Source organism: Phyllostomus discolor, chromosome 14 (assembly GCF_004126475.2).
Source record: "Phyllostomus discolor isolate MPI-MPIP mPhyDis1 chromosome 14, mPhyDis1.pri.v3, whole genome shotgun sequence".
Lineage (NCBI taxonomy): Eukaryota > Metazoa > Chordata > Mammalia > Chiroptera > Phyllostomidae > Phyllostomus > Phyllostomus discolor.
In genome coordinates this window covers 10,944,941-10,959,702 of record NC_040916.2, presented here as the reverse complement: position 1 = coordinate 10,959,702, position 14,762 = coordinate 10,944,941, and the positions used below count along the sequence as shown (strand labels likewise).

Below are 14,762 nucleotides of genomic sequence, written 5' to 3'. Positions count from 1 at the left end.
CCAGCCCAGGGGCACTTGCTGCTGTCCCTCAGCCTCCAGTCACTGTCCACAGCCACACCACTTGGTCTCCATCGGTATGACTCCGGTCCACTTCAACCTGCTGTCCCTCTGCAAGGACCCCGGTGAGTGCCGCAACAGGGACTCTGCACTGACCTTTCAAGAGAGCAGTGCCCCTCTGACCAGGGCAGGCAGAATCCTGGCTGATTCTCACTGCCAGATTGTGTGGGCCCCTTTTTCCAGCCCTAGTGCTCCAGCTTGGGATCCCGGCTCCTCCGCAGGGCCTCCTCAGCCAAGATGTCCCCTGGATTCTCAAAGGTAGCACGTAGGCGTGGGGCCAGCCCCCTTAGCCTCTCTCCCCTTCCTGCCAGTCTGGACGCGGGCTCCTCTGTATGGCCTTAGTTACAGGCTTCTGTTCGGCTAGTCTTCAGATAGTTACTCAGGCTGATTTTTCAGTGCTTCAGCCGCAACTCTGATATGGTCCTGGGAGGAGGCCAGTGTAACTTCCACCCAGCACGCCACCATCTCGCTGTTGGGAAGGGTATATAATACATGCCCTTTTAATACATAATACTTTTAAAATACGTGCATCCACCCCTGGCTGTTGTGGCTCAGTGGACTGAGTGTGGCCTGGAAAGGTTGCTGTTGGATTCCCAGTCAGGGCCCGGGCCTGGGCTGCGGGCCAGGTCCCCATTTGGGGGCACGTGAGAGGCAACTGATCAGTGTATTTCTTGCACATTGATGTTTCTCTCCCTCACTTTCTCCCTCCCTTCCCCTCTCCCTAAAAGTAAATAAATAAAATCTTTAAAAAAATAAAATACGTTCATCCAGCTTGCCGCGAGAAAGCTAGTGTTTGCTGTTCTGACTGCAGAGTGCATAGAACGTTCTGTCAGATGCCCAGCCCTTGTTAAAAGTGGAACTGGGGTGACACGTAGGGCGCGTGTGGATGATGAAGAGTTGTGCGGTGTCTGTCTACATTGCAAGCCAGTTTGGGACTCAGGGAAAGGCCCTTGAAGGAGCCGAAGTCGGCCTCTGAGCGTGAAGCAGAGGAGGAGACTCCGGGCCTGTGTTCCCACGAGAGTAACCTGTGCGAGCACCTGTGCCAAACACACAAACCCGGTGATGCAACTGTCATATGACCTTTCCGTGCCGTAGATTCTTAGAATTTTCAAGGGCATGTAGAGAGAGATCCCTATCTTCCCCTAACCAGAGGCACCGTGAAGGTAGAACATTTCAGAATCATGTTTATCTGGCTTACGTAGAGCAGACCTCGCCCAGAAATGCCCATCACTGTTTGTCTTCATCACGTGGTCCAGCCTGCACGGAAGGCCTTAGAAAAGTCCCAGGGTTCTACTCGCTGTGAAGTTGCAGTCTTTCAGTCAGATCTGCTGCTGCTGCTCTCCTGAGCAGCTGGGGTCTGAGCGAACGCCAGCGCTCACGCCGTCGTGTACGGAGAGCCCCGGCGGGGAGTCAGGACACCAGGACTGCCGTTCTGACTGCGGTGCCAGTGCCGGGCTAGGGACCTGCCTCACTGCACGAGGGGCGGGGCTGGACCGGCTGGCCTTGTAGTTCCTTCAGTTTTGTTGCGTGGCCTTTCAGACCTCACTAGAATGTAGCAACCTGGTACTGGTTGCCACTGCCATTGTGAGCAGCTCAGGACAATGACTGTGCCACGTTCCAAAGTGAATCGTTGGTCCCACAGGGACCATGGGATCCAGGAGTGCCTTCTAAGCAAAACAGCTGGAGCAGGTCCCTGAGCTGGAACCACCAGTCCTTGGGTCCTGTGGCCCTGCCGCCCAGCTGCATGTGACCAATCAGCACCTGAGCTGAGCGAAGCCTTCCGTGGGCTGGGCACGAGGAGGGCCTTGTCTTGTAATGTGTCTAACAGGGCACCTCGTACTGGGTACTCTGGGAGGGATGTGAATGCCACACTCACGGAGAGGGACTCAGTAAAGCGGGGTCGGGCCATGGGAGAAACAGGGAGAGAAGGCAGAGAACGAAGCCAGAAGCCACGAGGGAGCCAGAACTGACCCAGCCCCTGCTGACGGTCAGAAGCGGCGGAAGTAGAATCCAGGTCAAGAAGTTGAAACAGAGAGTGGCTTTAAATCCTTTCGCAGAACTGGAGCTGCTGTGTGCCTTGGTGGCTGAGCTCACAGCTGCCCAAGGGGTTTTCCTGGGGCTTCCTGCTCCCTCACATCTCCCTGTAGCTGCAGGGAACCAGCATTGCCTGCAGTTCCTACGGCACTTCGGGGACTCCACACTGTTATAAGGTAAAATCTTTGAGGTGCTTTGCTGGAAATAGTGAGGCACACCAGTTCGTTGATAGTTTTTCTTGCCTGAAATGCACTGGTGTTCTTGAACGAATCAAGAGTAGCTAGTTAGCATTGCAAGACTGAGTTCGTCTGTCATTGGGGTTATTTGTTCGCTTAAGAAACATGGAAACATTATGTGCCTACTATGTGAAAGACTACATTCTGCCCTGCCTCTGTTGTACTTTCTATATGTATTTTTTCTAATTCATTTTTGGTAAGAGATGGTCTTTGTTTGTGCTGTCTTCATCACTGAGGGCTCCGTTTTGGGGGTGTACGGGATACTCCCTGTTTCTTCGGTAATAGTAATTCACGGAGCAGGCACTCCGAACTATGATGCGTTTTGCAGCCTGCTCTTGTGCGCTTCTCTTGGGCATCCTGTAAAACTGGGGTGATTATTTCCTCTTCCCATGAGTCAAGTGAGGCTCGGGGGTATTAAGTAGTGTCGTTGGTTACAGAACAGTAGCAGAGCGGGAACCCAAGTCTCTCTGCCTCTCAGTCTCGTGATTGTAACCACTGGGCTGGATATCTGGCCTCTCAGCCCAGAGCACTAATGAATGGTGAACACCAAATTATTTCTTCCTCAAAATCCTCCTGCTGCTTTAGGCACAATGCTCTGTGACCTCCTCCGTTGTGAGGAGACTTGGCCGAACTCTGCCTCTCTCCCCACACCCCCCATTCTTTCTTCTCAGCAAAGGAAATCTCACATTTTACATCCCCATATCCTCCTGAATTCTGACAGGGGTGTCCCGCCCAAGGGCCGCATGCAGCTCAGGATCGCTGTGAATGCGGCCCAACACAAAATCATAAATTTACTTAAAACATGATGAGATTTTTTTTGTGATTATGTGTCACAGTGTATTTAACGTGTGGCCCAAGACAACTCTTCTTCTTCCAGTGTGGCCCAGAGACGCCAGAAGGCTGGACACCCTGCAGTTACAGCACAGACCCCCGATCCCTGTGTCCTGGCATCTCCCCGAGACGCCCTGCACAGAGTCTCGCACACCGCGTCGGTGCTCGATGCATGCCTGTCTGCGGAAGTCGAGAAGGAGCGGTTTCCTTGTCTCTGCCAGCGCGGGGCACTTCGATAGTGCTGCGCTGATCCTGCTTTGTGCTTCTAAATAAAACAACATAAAGTAATTGTGACAAATACTTTAGTATCTTTGTGTTTAAAATTAGATTCATTGGGAGTAGCGTTAGTTAATATTATTCTGTAAGTTTCAGCTATACAACTTCATAATGCGACATCTGTGTCTAGTGTTGTGTGTTCACTTCTTGGAGGCTGGTCTCCTCTGTCACCTTGCGTTTCACCTTCTTCGCCCTGTTTGTCCTCCCTCCAGTGCCCTTCCCCACCAGTACCCACCGTTCTCTTGTTGGTGTCTGTGAGTTTGCTGCTTTGTTTGTATGTTTCCTTCTTGTTTTATATCCCACACATGAGTGAAATCATACAGTTTGTGTCCTTTTCCTTCTGACTTCATTACCATAATATTCTCAAGATCAATCCATGTTGTTGCAAATGGCCGTTTTATTTTTTACGGCTGAGTAGTATTCCATTGTGTATATGTCATACGTTCCTTAATTATCTGTGGAAGACACTAAGGCTGATTCATGTCTTGGCTATTGTAAATAATGCTGCAGTGAACACAGAGGTACATGCATCTTTACAAATAAGAGTTTTTTCCCAATCATTGGTTTCTTTTTTTCTTAATTTTTTTTTAAAGTTTTCAGTTACAGTTTCAGGTACAGCATAGTGATTAGACATTTACATAACTTACCAAGTGATTACCTGGTAAAGGTGGTACCCACCTTACATCATACACAGTTACTACAACATTATTGACCATATTCCCTATGCTGTACTTTACATCCCCATGATTAATTTGTAACTGTCAACTTATAATTCTTAATCCCTTCCCCTTTTTTCACCCCGTCCACCAACCCCCTCACCTCTGGCAACCATCGATTTGTTCTTTATGAGTCTGTTTCTATTTTGTTGGTTCATTTATTTTGTTTTTTAGATTCCACTTACAAATGAAATCATATGATATTTGTGTTTTTCTGTCTGGCTTATTTCACCTAGCATAATACCCTCTAGGTCCATCCATGTTGTCACACATGATACGATTTTACGATTTCATTCTTTTTTATGGCCGAACGATAGCCCATTGTATGTGTGTTCCACTGCTTTATCCTGCTGTCCGTCATGGACTCTCAGGTGGCTTCTGTACCTTGGCTATTGTGAGTAATTCTGCAGCGAACATAGGGATGCATCTATTTCTCTGAGCTCGTGTGTTGGATTTCTTCAGATAAACACCCAGAAATGGAATAGCTGGGTCATAATGCAGTTCTACTTTTATACAATTGGTTGAGGAGCTCATACTGGCTGCACCAGTTTGCAGACTCACCAGCAGTGCATGAGGGTGTCCTTTCCTCCACATTTTCACCAACACTTGCTTGTTGGTTCATGGATGATGGCCCTGCTGACGGGCGTGAGGTGCTATCCCACTGTGGCTTTAATTGGTATTTCTTTGCCGATTAGTGATGTTGGGTATCTTTTACATGTGTGTTGGCTGTCGGCATGACGTTTTTGGAGAAATGTCTCTTTAGGTCCTCTGCCCGTTTTCTAACTGGATTGTTTTCCTTTTGGTGATAAGTTGTATGAGGTCCTTAGGTGTTTTGGGTATTAACCTGTTAGACATTTCATTGGTGAATATCTTCTCATCAGTAGGTTGTCTCTTCGTTTTGTTGATGGTTTTCTTTGCTGTGCAAAAGCTTTTGGCTTGAAGTGGTTCCATTTGTTTGTTTTTCTTTTGTTTCCCTTGCCCGAAGAGGCATCCAAAAAATATTACTAACAGCAGTGTCAAAGAGTTCATTGCCTATGTTTTCTTATAGGAGTTTTATGGTCTTGGGTTTAGATTTAAATCTTTAATCCATTTTGGGTTTGTTCTTGTTTAGATCTATTTTTTTTAGATTTTATTTGTTTGTTTTTAGAGAGAGGGGAAAGGACGGAGGAAGAGAGGAAGAGAAACATCGATGTGCGAGAGGCACACATCGAATGGCTGCCTCTTGCACGCCCCCAACAGGGGCCTGGCTGACAGCCCAGGCACGTGCCCCAACTGGGAATTGAACCAGCCACCTCTTGGTTCACAGCCTGGCACCCAGTCCACTGAGCCATACCAGCCAGGACTCATATATGACCTTTATTATGTTGAAGTATGTTTCCTCTAGGCCTTTGCTGAGAGTTTTTATCATGAATGAATATTGAATTTTGTGAAATGTTTTTTCTACACCTACTGATCTGATCAAATGAATAATCTGCTTTCTTTTTTGTTCCTGGGGTGTATTATGTTAATTGATTTATGGATATTGAACCAACCTCATCTAACAGGAATAAATCCCAAGTGATTGTGGTGTATGATCGTTTTTATTGCTGAATTCAGTTTGCTAATACATTGTTGGAGACTCTTATGTCTGTGTTCATCAGGGGTGCTGGCCTATAATTTTCCCTTTTTTTGTAGTGTTTTCGGTGTTGTTATCAGGGTAATGCTGGTCTCAGAAAATGAGTTTGGGAGGCTTTTCTCCGTTTCAGTTTTTGAAAATAGTTTGAAAAGGATAGGTATTAATTCTTTTCTGAATGTTTGGTAAAATTCACCTGTGAAGCCATTTGGTCCTGAACTTTTGTTTGTTGGATTTTTTTGGATTCCTGTTTTGCTTTTTTTAATAGTTGTTTGTTCAAATTGTTTGTGTCTCCCTGATTCAGCCTCTAAAGGCTGTATGTCTTTAGAAATGTATCCATTTCTTCTAGGTTGTCCAGTTTGTTGGCATATAATTATTTGTAATATTTCCTTATCCTGTTTGGGCCCTTTGCTTATCTTTGCAAAGAACCAGCTCTTGGTTTCATTGATCTTTTCTATTGTTTTTTAAGACTTCAGTTTATTTTCACTCTGATCTTTATTATTTTCTTCCTTCTGCTCACTTTGGACTTTGTTTGTCATTTTTTAGTTCCTTTAGGTCAAGATTAGATTGTTCAGTTGAGTTTTTTCTTGTTATTTGAGGTAGGCCTGTATTGATATGAATTTCCCTCTTAGAATGGCTTTGGCTGTGGCCATAGATTTTTTGGGTCATTGTGTTTTCATTTTCATTTGTCTCAAGGTATCTTTTCATTTCCTCCATGATCTCATTGTTAACCCATTTATTGCTTAGTAGCATGTTATTTATCTTCTGAGGGTTTGTGGTTTTCAGTTTTTTTTATAATTGATTTATAGTTTCATGCTATTGTGATTTGATAAGGTGCTTGATATGATTTCAGTCGTACTAAATTTATTGAGACTTGTTTTGTGGCCTAGCGTATAGTCTATCCAGGAAAATGGTCCTTAAAGTTTGAACCTGTGTACTTGAAAAGAATGCATGTACTGCTGCTTTTGGGTAAATACTCTAAAAATACAGACTAAACTCTGCTGCTCTAATGTGTTGTGTATGACTGCTGTGTCCTTGTTGATTTTCTGTCTGGGCAGTCTATTCATTGGTGCCAGTAGGGCGTTAGAAGGCCCTGCTTGAGTGTATCACTGTTTATCTCTATAGATGTGTTCCTCAGTGTTTCTTTGTTTATTCAGGTGCCTTAGGTTAGGTGTGTGAGGGTTATAGGGTTATATACTTTCGTGGGATTGATCCCTTTATTGTGATGAATGTCTTTCCTTACCTTTTGTTACAGCCCCGTGTTAAAGTCTGTTTTATCTAAGTATTGCTACCCCAGCTTTTCTTTCCTTTTTTTTTTTTCAGTTTTATTATTTTTTCACAGAGACAGGAAGCAAGAGAGAAATAGAGAGAAACTTCAATGTGTGAGAGATACATCAATTGATTACCTCTCACATGCCCCCCACCCCACCCCACCCCGCCACCAAACTGGCACCTGGCCTGCAACCCAGCATGTGCCCTGACTGGGAGTTGAACCAGCAACCATTTGGCTCACAGGCCGGTTCTCAATCCACTGAGCCACAGTAACCAAGGCCAGATTCCTCATTTCTGACTGATTCTTTGTTTTCTATGGTGTAGTTGAAATTCTCACTGCATTCATCTGTTTTTCTCCTAAATTCATTGAGCATCCTTATAAGCAGTGTTTTGAACTCTGTATCTGGTAGGTTGCTTGTGTCCATTTCATCTAGGGTTTTTTCTGGGATGATGATCTGGTCTTTCACCTGGAACGTGTTAATCTTCTCATTTTGACTGCCTCCCTGAGCTAGTTTCTGTGCGTTCGGTAGATCGGCTGCGTCTTTTGGTCTCGGTAGTGGCCTGTGTACGGTAGGTGCTGTGTGGGGCCCAACAGGACAGTCTCCCTGGTCACCCGCACCTGGTGTCCTGGGGTGTCCCTTGTGCGGGTTGTGTGTGCTCTGCAGTTTCAGTTGAGCCTTGATTGCTGTTGGCACGTCAGTGGTTAGTGTTGACCCTCAGGCGTGCTGGCCGCCAGGGCTGTCCCTGGCCACAGTGGATGAGCTGTTTGCAGGGCTGACTCCACAGAGCAGGATGACTTCCATGGGGCCCTGGTGCCAACTGGGCCTGGCAGCAGGTGTGTCGGTTGTGGGGCGGTGGAGCGGCCCTGCGGTGTGTTCTGGAGCTGGCCACTGGTCTGCTGGCTCTGGGACCTCTTGGAGGGTCTTCGGTGTAAGGCAGTGTCAGCCACCGCTTGTGCTGGGCTCGTGTCCACAAAGTGACCTGTGCTTGCTTGCCACTTTCAGTGGGCTTGTGGGAGGGGGTATGCTGTGAACCAAGGCTGGTTCCACTGATGTATCAGCTTTGGGACCTTCTTGTGGGCACCACAGTGTGGGCTGAGTCCAGCCGCCACCTGCGTCAGGCTTCGGGCTTCCTGATGGGAGTTCCACTTCAAGACCAATCCTGCCTATCGTGGGCCTGGAGTCACTAGCTGCAGCTGCAGGTTATGCTGAGGCCAGCCACTGCTTGCTTGGGGTTTGTGAAGCTCAGAGAGATTTGGGGAGAGTGCAGTGCAAACCAGGGCAGGCCCCTGGTGTGGAAGAGCTGCTCAAAAGGCTCGGGCCAGATATAGAGACTTAGGTAGGGTCTCTGGGATCACCAGGGTGGGGCGAAGGGTGTTAGATCAACAGGGAGGGCAGATTTGGCACCCTGTTGGCTGTGTGTGTGGGGGGGGGGCGCTCAACAAAGGAACAAGGGTGGCTGCCAGAACTTCTGTCCCTGGAGAGAGCTGACCTGACCCCTGCCCCTCCAGCCCTCACCCTGCAGCTAGTCAGTTCAGTTCCTCCTCAGGTGTCCCTGGTGCTCTTAGAGCCGCGCCGAGGGGCATGGATTGAGTTTGCTGAGTGCGTCTGTGCGGGCCCCTTCAGGGGAGTGCCTCGGTGTCCAGAAACCCTGGGACTGACTCAGTCCCTGCCGGCTTTCACAGACAGATGTTATGGGAACTCTTCTTCCTGGCACCGGGGCACCGAACTGGGGGGCACAGAGTGGGGCTGGGCCCCTCCCTCCCCCCACAGGGGGCACTTGCACAGCCGAGATAACCCTCCCAGGTCTTGGTCACCACCCTGTGGGTGTAGGATCTGCCCGTCCACCGCTCAGCCCCTCCTCCCAGCCTCGATGTGGCTGCTGTTCCCTGCGCTCAAGGGCTTCTGTGCAGCTAGTCCCCGGGAGGGGGTTCTCCGTGAGGCTTGCTCTGCAACTTAGTTGTAATTTCAATGCGGTCGCGGGAGGAGGGGAGCACAGCACTCACCTCCTGCACCCTCTGGACCTGGAGTTCTCCCTCGTGTTACCTTCAGCATCTTGAAACCTATTTTGTCTGATGTAAGTGGAGCTGCACCTTCTTTTCTTTGGATGCCACTTACTTGAAGTCTTGTCTCTCACCCTTCCACGCGGAGGCTCTGTTTGTCTTTGGTGCCGAGGTGGGTCTCCTGCAGGGAGAGGACAGTGAGGTCTGGTTCTGCAGTCCGCCCTGTCCGCCCCGTCCACCGCTCTGTTCACAGCCGGGAGGTTACCGGTGACGGGGACTCACTGCGCCACTGCCCTGGGCCCTGCTGCTCCTTCTCCTCGTGGTTCCATCTGCCATTTCAGTTGGGCTGTCCTCTGTGTTCTATGGTTTTCTCCCTCCTTTTTGAAATGTTTTGTGCTATAGTTGATTTTTGTTTTGTGGTTACCTTAGGTTTGTGTAAAATGTCGCATACATACAGCAGTTCTTTCCTTTCGATTGTCCCCCATCTTCACTCGCCTGTCCCCACTCAGTCCTCCTGCCCCTCCCTTTTACGTTGTCCATTCCATACCGAGTTGTCCCTTTCTGTGTCGTCTGTCCTGTACCAAACTGCTGCCGTTACAGTTACTGTTAATGCCATATCTCCCTTAACCTTTGTTATAATTACTTAGTAACTTATTATTCTGAAGTAGATTTGCATTTTCCTGCTTCTGTCTGTCTGTTATTTATCTTATTCAAAGTTTTGTGTACTTTTGACATTTTCTTTTTGGTAAAAGAGCCCCTTGAAACGTTTCTGGTAATGCAAATAATCTTGTGGTGGCAAAGTCTCAGCCTCTGCCCATCCAGTAAAGCCTTTGTATTGCTTCAGATCTAAAGGGCAGGTTTGCTGGATATATTGTCCTTGGCTGATGGCTCTTTTCCTTCAGTATTTTGAGTATTTCCTTCTATTATTTCCTGCCTTGTAGTGTTTCTACTTAGAAATTTTACATTGGCTGCCTTGAGAATTCTTGCTAATTTTTGATAGTTTGTGCAGACACACAAAATGTACCTCAGAGAAGGTCTTTTTTGCGTTGATATAAAATTAGGTTGTGTTTTTAGCTTCCTCTAATATTTAGCTCCTTTCATAGTCTTGGGAAAGTCATCAGTTATCCCTTTGAGTGGGCTCTCTGTTCCTTGTTATCCTTAGGTGGCTCTGTCTAATGTAGTTAGATAATTCCGAGTTGTTGTTTTTAACTCTTAGTTCTCCCCTTTCTTCATCCTGGGTCATTCCTAGGTTTGTATCTTTGAGTTTGCCAGTTATCTCTTTCATCTGGACTGTTCTGTTTCCAATGCTCTCTAATGCTCTCCTGATCTTGTATATTGAGTTCTTCAGCACCAGAATTTCTTTCTGGTTCTTTGTTATAGTTTTATTATCTTTGGTAAATACTTCTTTTGTTCATTAATTTTTTAAAAAAGATTTTGTTTATTATTTTTAGAGAGGGGGAAGGGAGGGAGAAAGAGAGGGAGAGAATCATCAATGTGTCATTGTCATTGCCTCTCATGCTCCCCTGCTGGGGGCCTGGCCCGCAACCCAGGCACGTGCCCTGACTGGGAATCGAACCAGTGACTCTTTGGTTCTCAGGCCAGCACTCAATCCACTGAGCCACACCAGCCAGGGCTATTCATTAATTTTTAAAAACTCACCGAACTGTGTTTTTGAGTTTTCTCACATATTACTGGGATTTTTGTAATTACAATCTGTAATTCTGTCATTTAAATCACAGTCTTCCATGACTTGAAGTTCAGTTTCAGGAGTCATTTCATTTTGCTTCTGTGCTTCCAGATGGCTTCAGGTGTCCATGGTATTCGATGGGTTGATTCTCTGAGCATTTGAGCTAGTGGTCTCTCTTCTTGTGTGCATACTGGTTTGCCCTCAGTGGTTGGGCAGGTTTATAGGTAGGGTGCTTTCTCTCGTTTTCCAGTAGATGGTGGTATAGCGCAAGTTTTGGTTTTCTTCTACCTGCACTGCAGGTGACCTGGGATCGCTGTGAAGTGGTGTCTCAGTTACGGAAAGTGCTGTGTACCCAGTGGGGTGGTGGGTGCTCTGTGACCTGCTCGCCTTGGTTATAGGACACGCCACTGTGGTGGGAGAATGTTGTGGGTGGTGGAGAACTGATTTTGTGAGCTCCAGGAGCTACCTCCTGTTTTCTCTATTTTTGGCTCCACTGGGCGGTGTCAGGGCTCGGAGAGAGAGGAGGCAGGTTTGCCATCTCACAGCTCTGCCCCCTGCTGGTAATGGCTGTTAGCTCCACTGTTTTGTTTGCAGCTTCCCAGCCCCCTCTACCTCGTTCTGCCCTCGCGGAGAAGGGGAAGGGAGATACCTTTTCTGGGAGGGAGACTGCCTGCAGCCCTAGTCCTTGCTGCCCCCATCCTGTCTGGAGATGCATCGACCTGCATCTGCGGTGCTCGGCCAGGTGTGCCCACCTTCAGACCCCTGGGGGTGTGGACTTTTCAGGTGTGTGTGCTGAGTGGGAGATCCTTTCTTGAGTTGCAGTGGTCCAACTTGTTGTAAATTTAAGGGGAGAAGCAATAGTTGTCTCACTTTTCTGTGATGCTGACATCACTCAAGTCCACTTTTTATAGAGAGCATGTAGTTGGGCCTTGTTTTCAGTCCAGGCCGACAGTCCCTGGCTTTTAACTGGAGTGTGTGGTTCATTTACATTTAATGTAGTTATTCAGGGTGGTTGGATTCGGGTCTTTTATTTTTCTCTTTGTCTCATATGGGTTTTGTTTCTCTGTTCTGTGTTCCTGCAAGTCACAAACCTCACCATATTGTATATATTTCCCATGGCGACCTTAAATTTAAAAAGTACGTATTTGCCCGCCTATTTAACATTTCCAGTGACCTTTGTTTCAAGCGTATGTTGGAGGGTCACCATCTGTTGTCATCTCCGTTCGAATTTTCTTTAGAAGGTCTTGCAGTGCAGGTCTGTTGGTGATGAATTCTCTCAGCTTTTGTTTTTGAGTACATCTTTCTTTCACCTTCATTTTTGAAAGTTTTGCTGGTTAGTTTTCATTCTCGGTGGCACATAGATTTTTTTTCTTTCATCCCTTTAAAAACGTTTCACTGTCTTCAGCCTCCATCATTTTTGATCAAAAGTTACTTGTCATTAGATACAATATCCCATTTATAATATGTCTTTGATTTTCCTGGCTGCTTTCATGATTTTTCTCTTATCTTTCCATTGTCAGTTTGACGATGATTTGCCTAGGAGTGGTTGTCTTATTTATCCTGCTCGGCATGTATTGAGTCTTTAGGGTCGGAAAATTGATATTTTTTCTACAATTTTGGGAAGTTTAGGCCATTATTTTTAAAAAGCACATTTCTGACCCGTTGTGTCTCTCCGGTCACGTGCTGTTGCACTGCTGGGTGTCGTTGCCCCGTTACCTGGACTCTGTTCATCGTTTCTTTAGTCTTTTCTTCCAGAGGGATCGTTTCTGTTCGTTCAGTTTCCATTGTCCTGGCTTTTACTTCTGCCATCTTGTGCTGTTAAAATTACGCAGTGAGCCCTGGCTGGTGTGGGACTGTGGATCGAGCGCCGACCTGTGAACCAAAAGGTTGCTGGTTCGATTCCCAGTCCAGGTTCCCAGTTGGGGGTGTGTGAGAGGCAACCACACGTTGATGTTTCTCTCCCTCTCTTTCTCCCTCCCTTCCCCTCTTTTTAAAAATAAATAAATATTTTAATAGAAGATTTTTAATAAAAGATTTTTTAATAAAAAATTTTGCAGTGACTTTTTCATTTTATGAAATTTTTTTCATCTTTAAAATTCCTATTTGGTTTGTTTTTATAGTTTCTATTTCTAAGTTTCTCCTCTGTTCATTTCTTATGTACATATCTTCCTTTGGGTCTTTTAAAGGCTAAAAAGATCCTGTCTGCTAATTGCAATATCTGAGTCACCTTAGCATTGTTTTCTTTTTAAAAACATTTTTTATTTATTGACTTCAGAAAGAGTGGAAAGGTGCAGGGAGAGGAAAATGTGGACTTGTTGTTCCACTTATTTATGCCTCGATTGGCTGATTCTTGTATGTGCCCTGACTGGGATCGAACCTGCAACCTCGGCATATTGGGATGATGCTCTGACCAACTAAGCTACCCAGCCAGGATGCTGTTGGTTTCTATAGACTGCTTTTTTTTCTTTAGTATGGGTCACGTTTTTTTGCCCTTTCCCTGTCTAGTCCATTTTGAATGAGCACTAGACATCATAAATGGTGCACTATAGAGCCTCTGAATTCAGTTATGACTCTCTGAAGCGGAGTTTTTGTCTGAGCCGGCAGTTACTGCGGCAAGACTCAGTCCCGACTTCCGTGCCCTTTGCACCAGCAACAGTGGAGATCTCTCCACGTTTTCGGTTGCCAGCTGCTGCTTTTCTGCTGGGCCCCTGGAGTCCAAAGCCGATCGGAACATGCCTTATTTGCAGGCTTGGGGGTTTACCCCACCCCATGTGCGTCCCCCCCTTTTAGGGCTTCCCCCATCACTTTCTGGCTGCTCTGCCAGCCCCTAACTCAGGGCACTGTTTCCGTGAGTGGCCCTGGTGGAGGTCGGTGAATGCCCGCAGGCGAAAAGCTGCCACTTTGCAAATCTCACCAGGTCCTGTTCTCTTCTGTTTCCTTTCTTCTGACGCCGTCCTCTTCTTCCAGAGTAGATCGTCTTCCAGTTTCCGCGTGCTTCTGGTCATTCTCCAGTGCCTTCAAATAGCATCAAGTGTTCTGTCCAGATTTTGTGGTTGTCATCTGGAGGAGGGTGGCGTGACGACGCTCCTCTGGTGGAAGCCGGAAGCCAGCCGCACGTCTTTGTGGACTTACATCGAAGCTCTGCTCCGTCCACGGCCTCGTGCGCCCTTGCTGCGGAGGACGCGGGGCTTTTCTCGGGCGAGCCGGAGGCCCCGGGAGCAAGCGCCGCGTGAACGCCTCCAGCAGCCTGGGCTGCTGCATCGAGCCCCCCAGGCTGGGGGGCTCAGACAGTGGAAGTTCTTGTTTTCTCAGTTTTGGAGGCTGGAAGTCCAGGAACAAGGGGTCACCAAGTTTGCTTTGTCTCAAGGCTCCTCTCTTGGGCCCGCAGGTGGCAGCCTTCCCCGTGTGTCCTTGTGTGTCCTCGTGCGCCCTCGTCACCGTGGGCTTCCCCGTCTCTTCCCTGCTGACGAGCACACCCGTGCTGTGGAGGAGGGCTCCGCCCATGCGACTTCGTTTAACCTCCCTCACGTCCTTCCATACTCGGCCTCTAAGTACAGTCACGCTGGGGGTCAGGGCTCCGACCTATGAACTGTGGGGAACAGGAACACAGTCCAGCGTAAAACAGAGTGATGGAGGCCGGGGATGGCTGGAGAGCAGGCAGGCGAGGCCGGGCGGTGTTGCGGGGACGGCTTCGGGACACGTCTGGTCAGCTGGTCAGTCACTCACCACGTACACGCGGAACGCCTGCTCTGTTCCAGGCGCTGCACTGAAGGGCGAGGGGTTCGGTGTGGGCAGAGCCCTTGTTCCCCTTAGCTCCTGTCCCCACCCTCATGGAGCTCGGAGCCTAGGGGATCAGAGCCCTGTAGACGGACAGGGACATTGCAGAGTGGTGACAGTGGATGATGCGCGGCTGCCCCCGGAGCACTGAGGAAGGGGTGCCCAAATAAAGTCGGGGGGTCAGGAAAGGCTTCCTTGAGGGAATGCCTTTCTGAACCGAAACCAGCAATGAAGAAAAGTGCTCAGGCTTTGGGGTTGAGGG

At 47.8% G+C, this 14,762-nt stretch overlaps 1 protein-coding gene across 2 annotated transcripts in view; it reads left to right on the top strand.

The window, feature by feature from the left end:
• Positions 1-14,762, top strand: part of PACC1 (proton activated chloride channel 1) — a 42,523-nt gene that overhangs the window by 13,919 nt on the left and 13,842 nt on the right. The gene's annotated exons all lie outside the window — the stretch shown is intronic.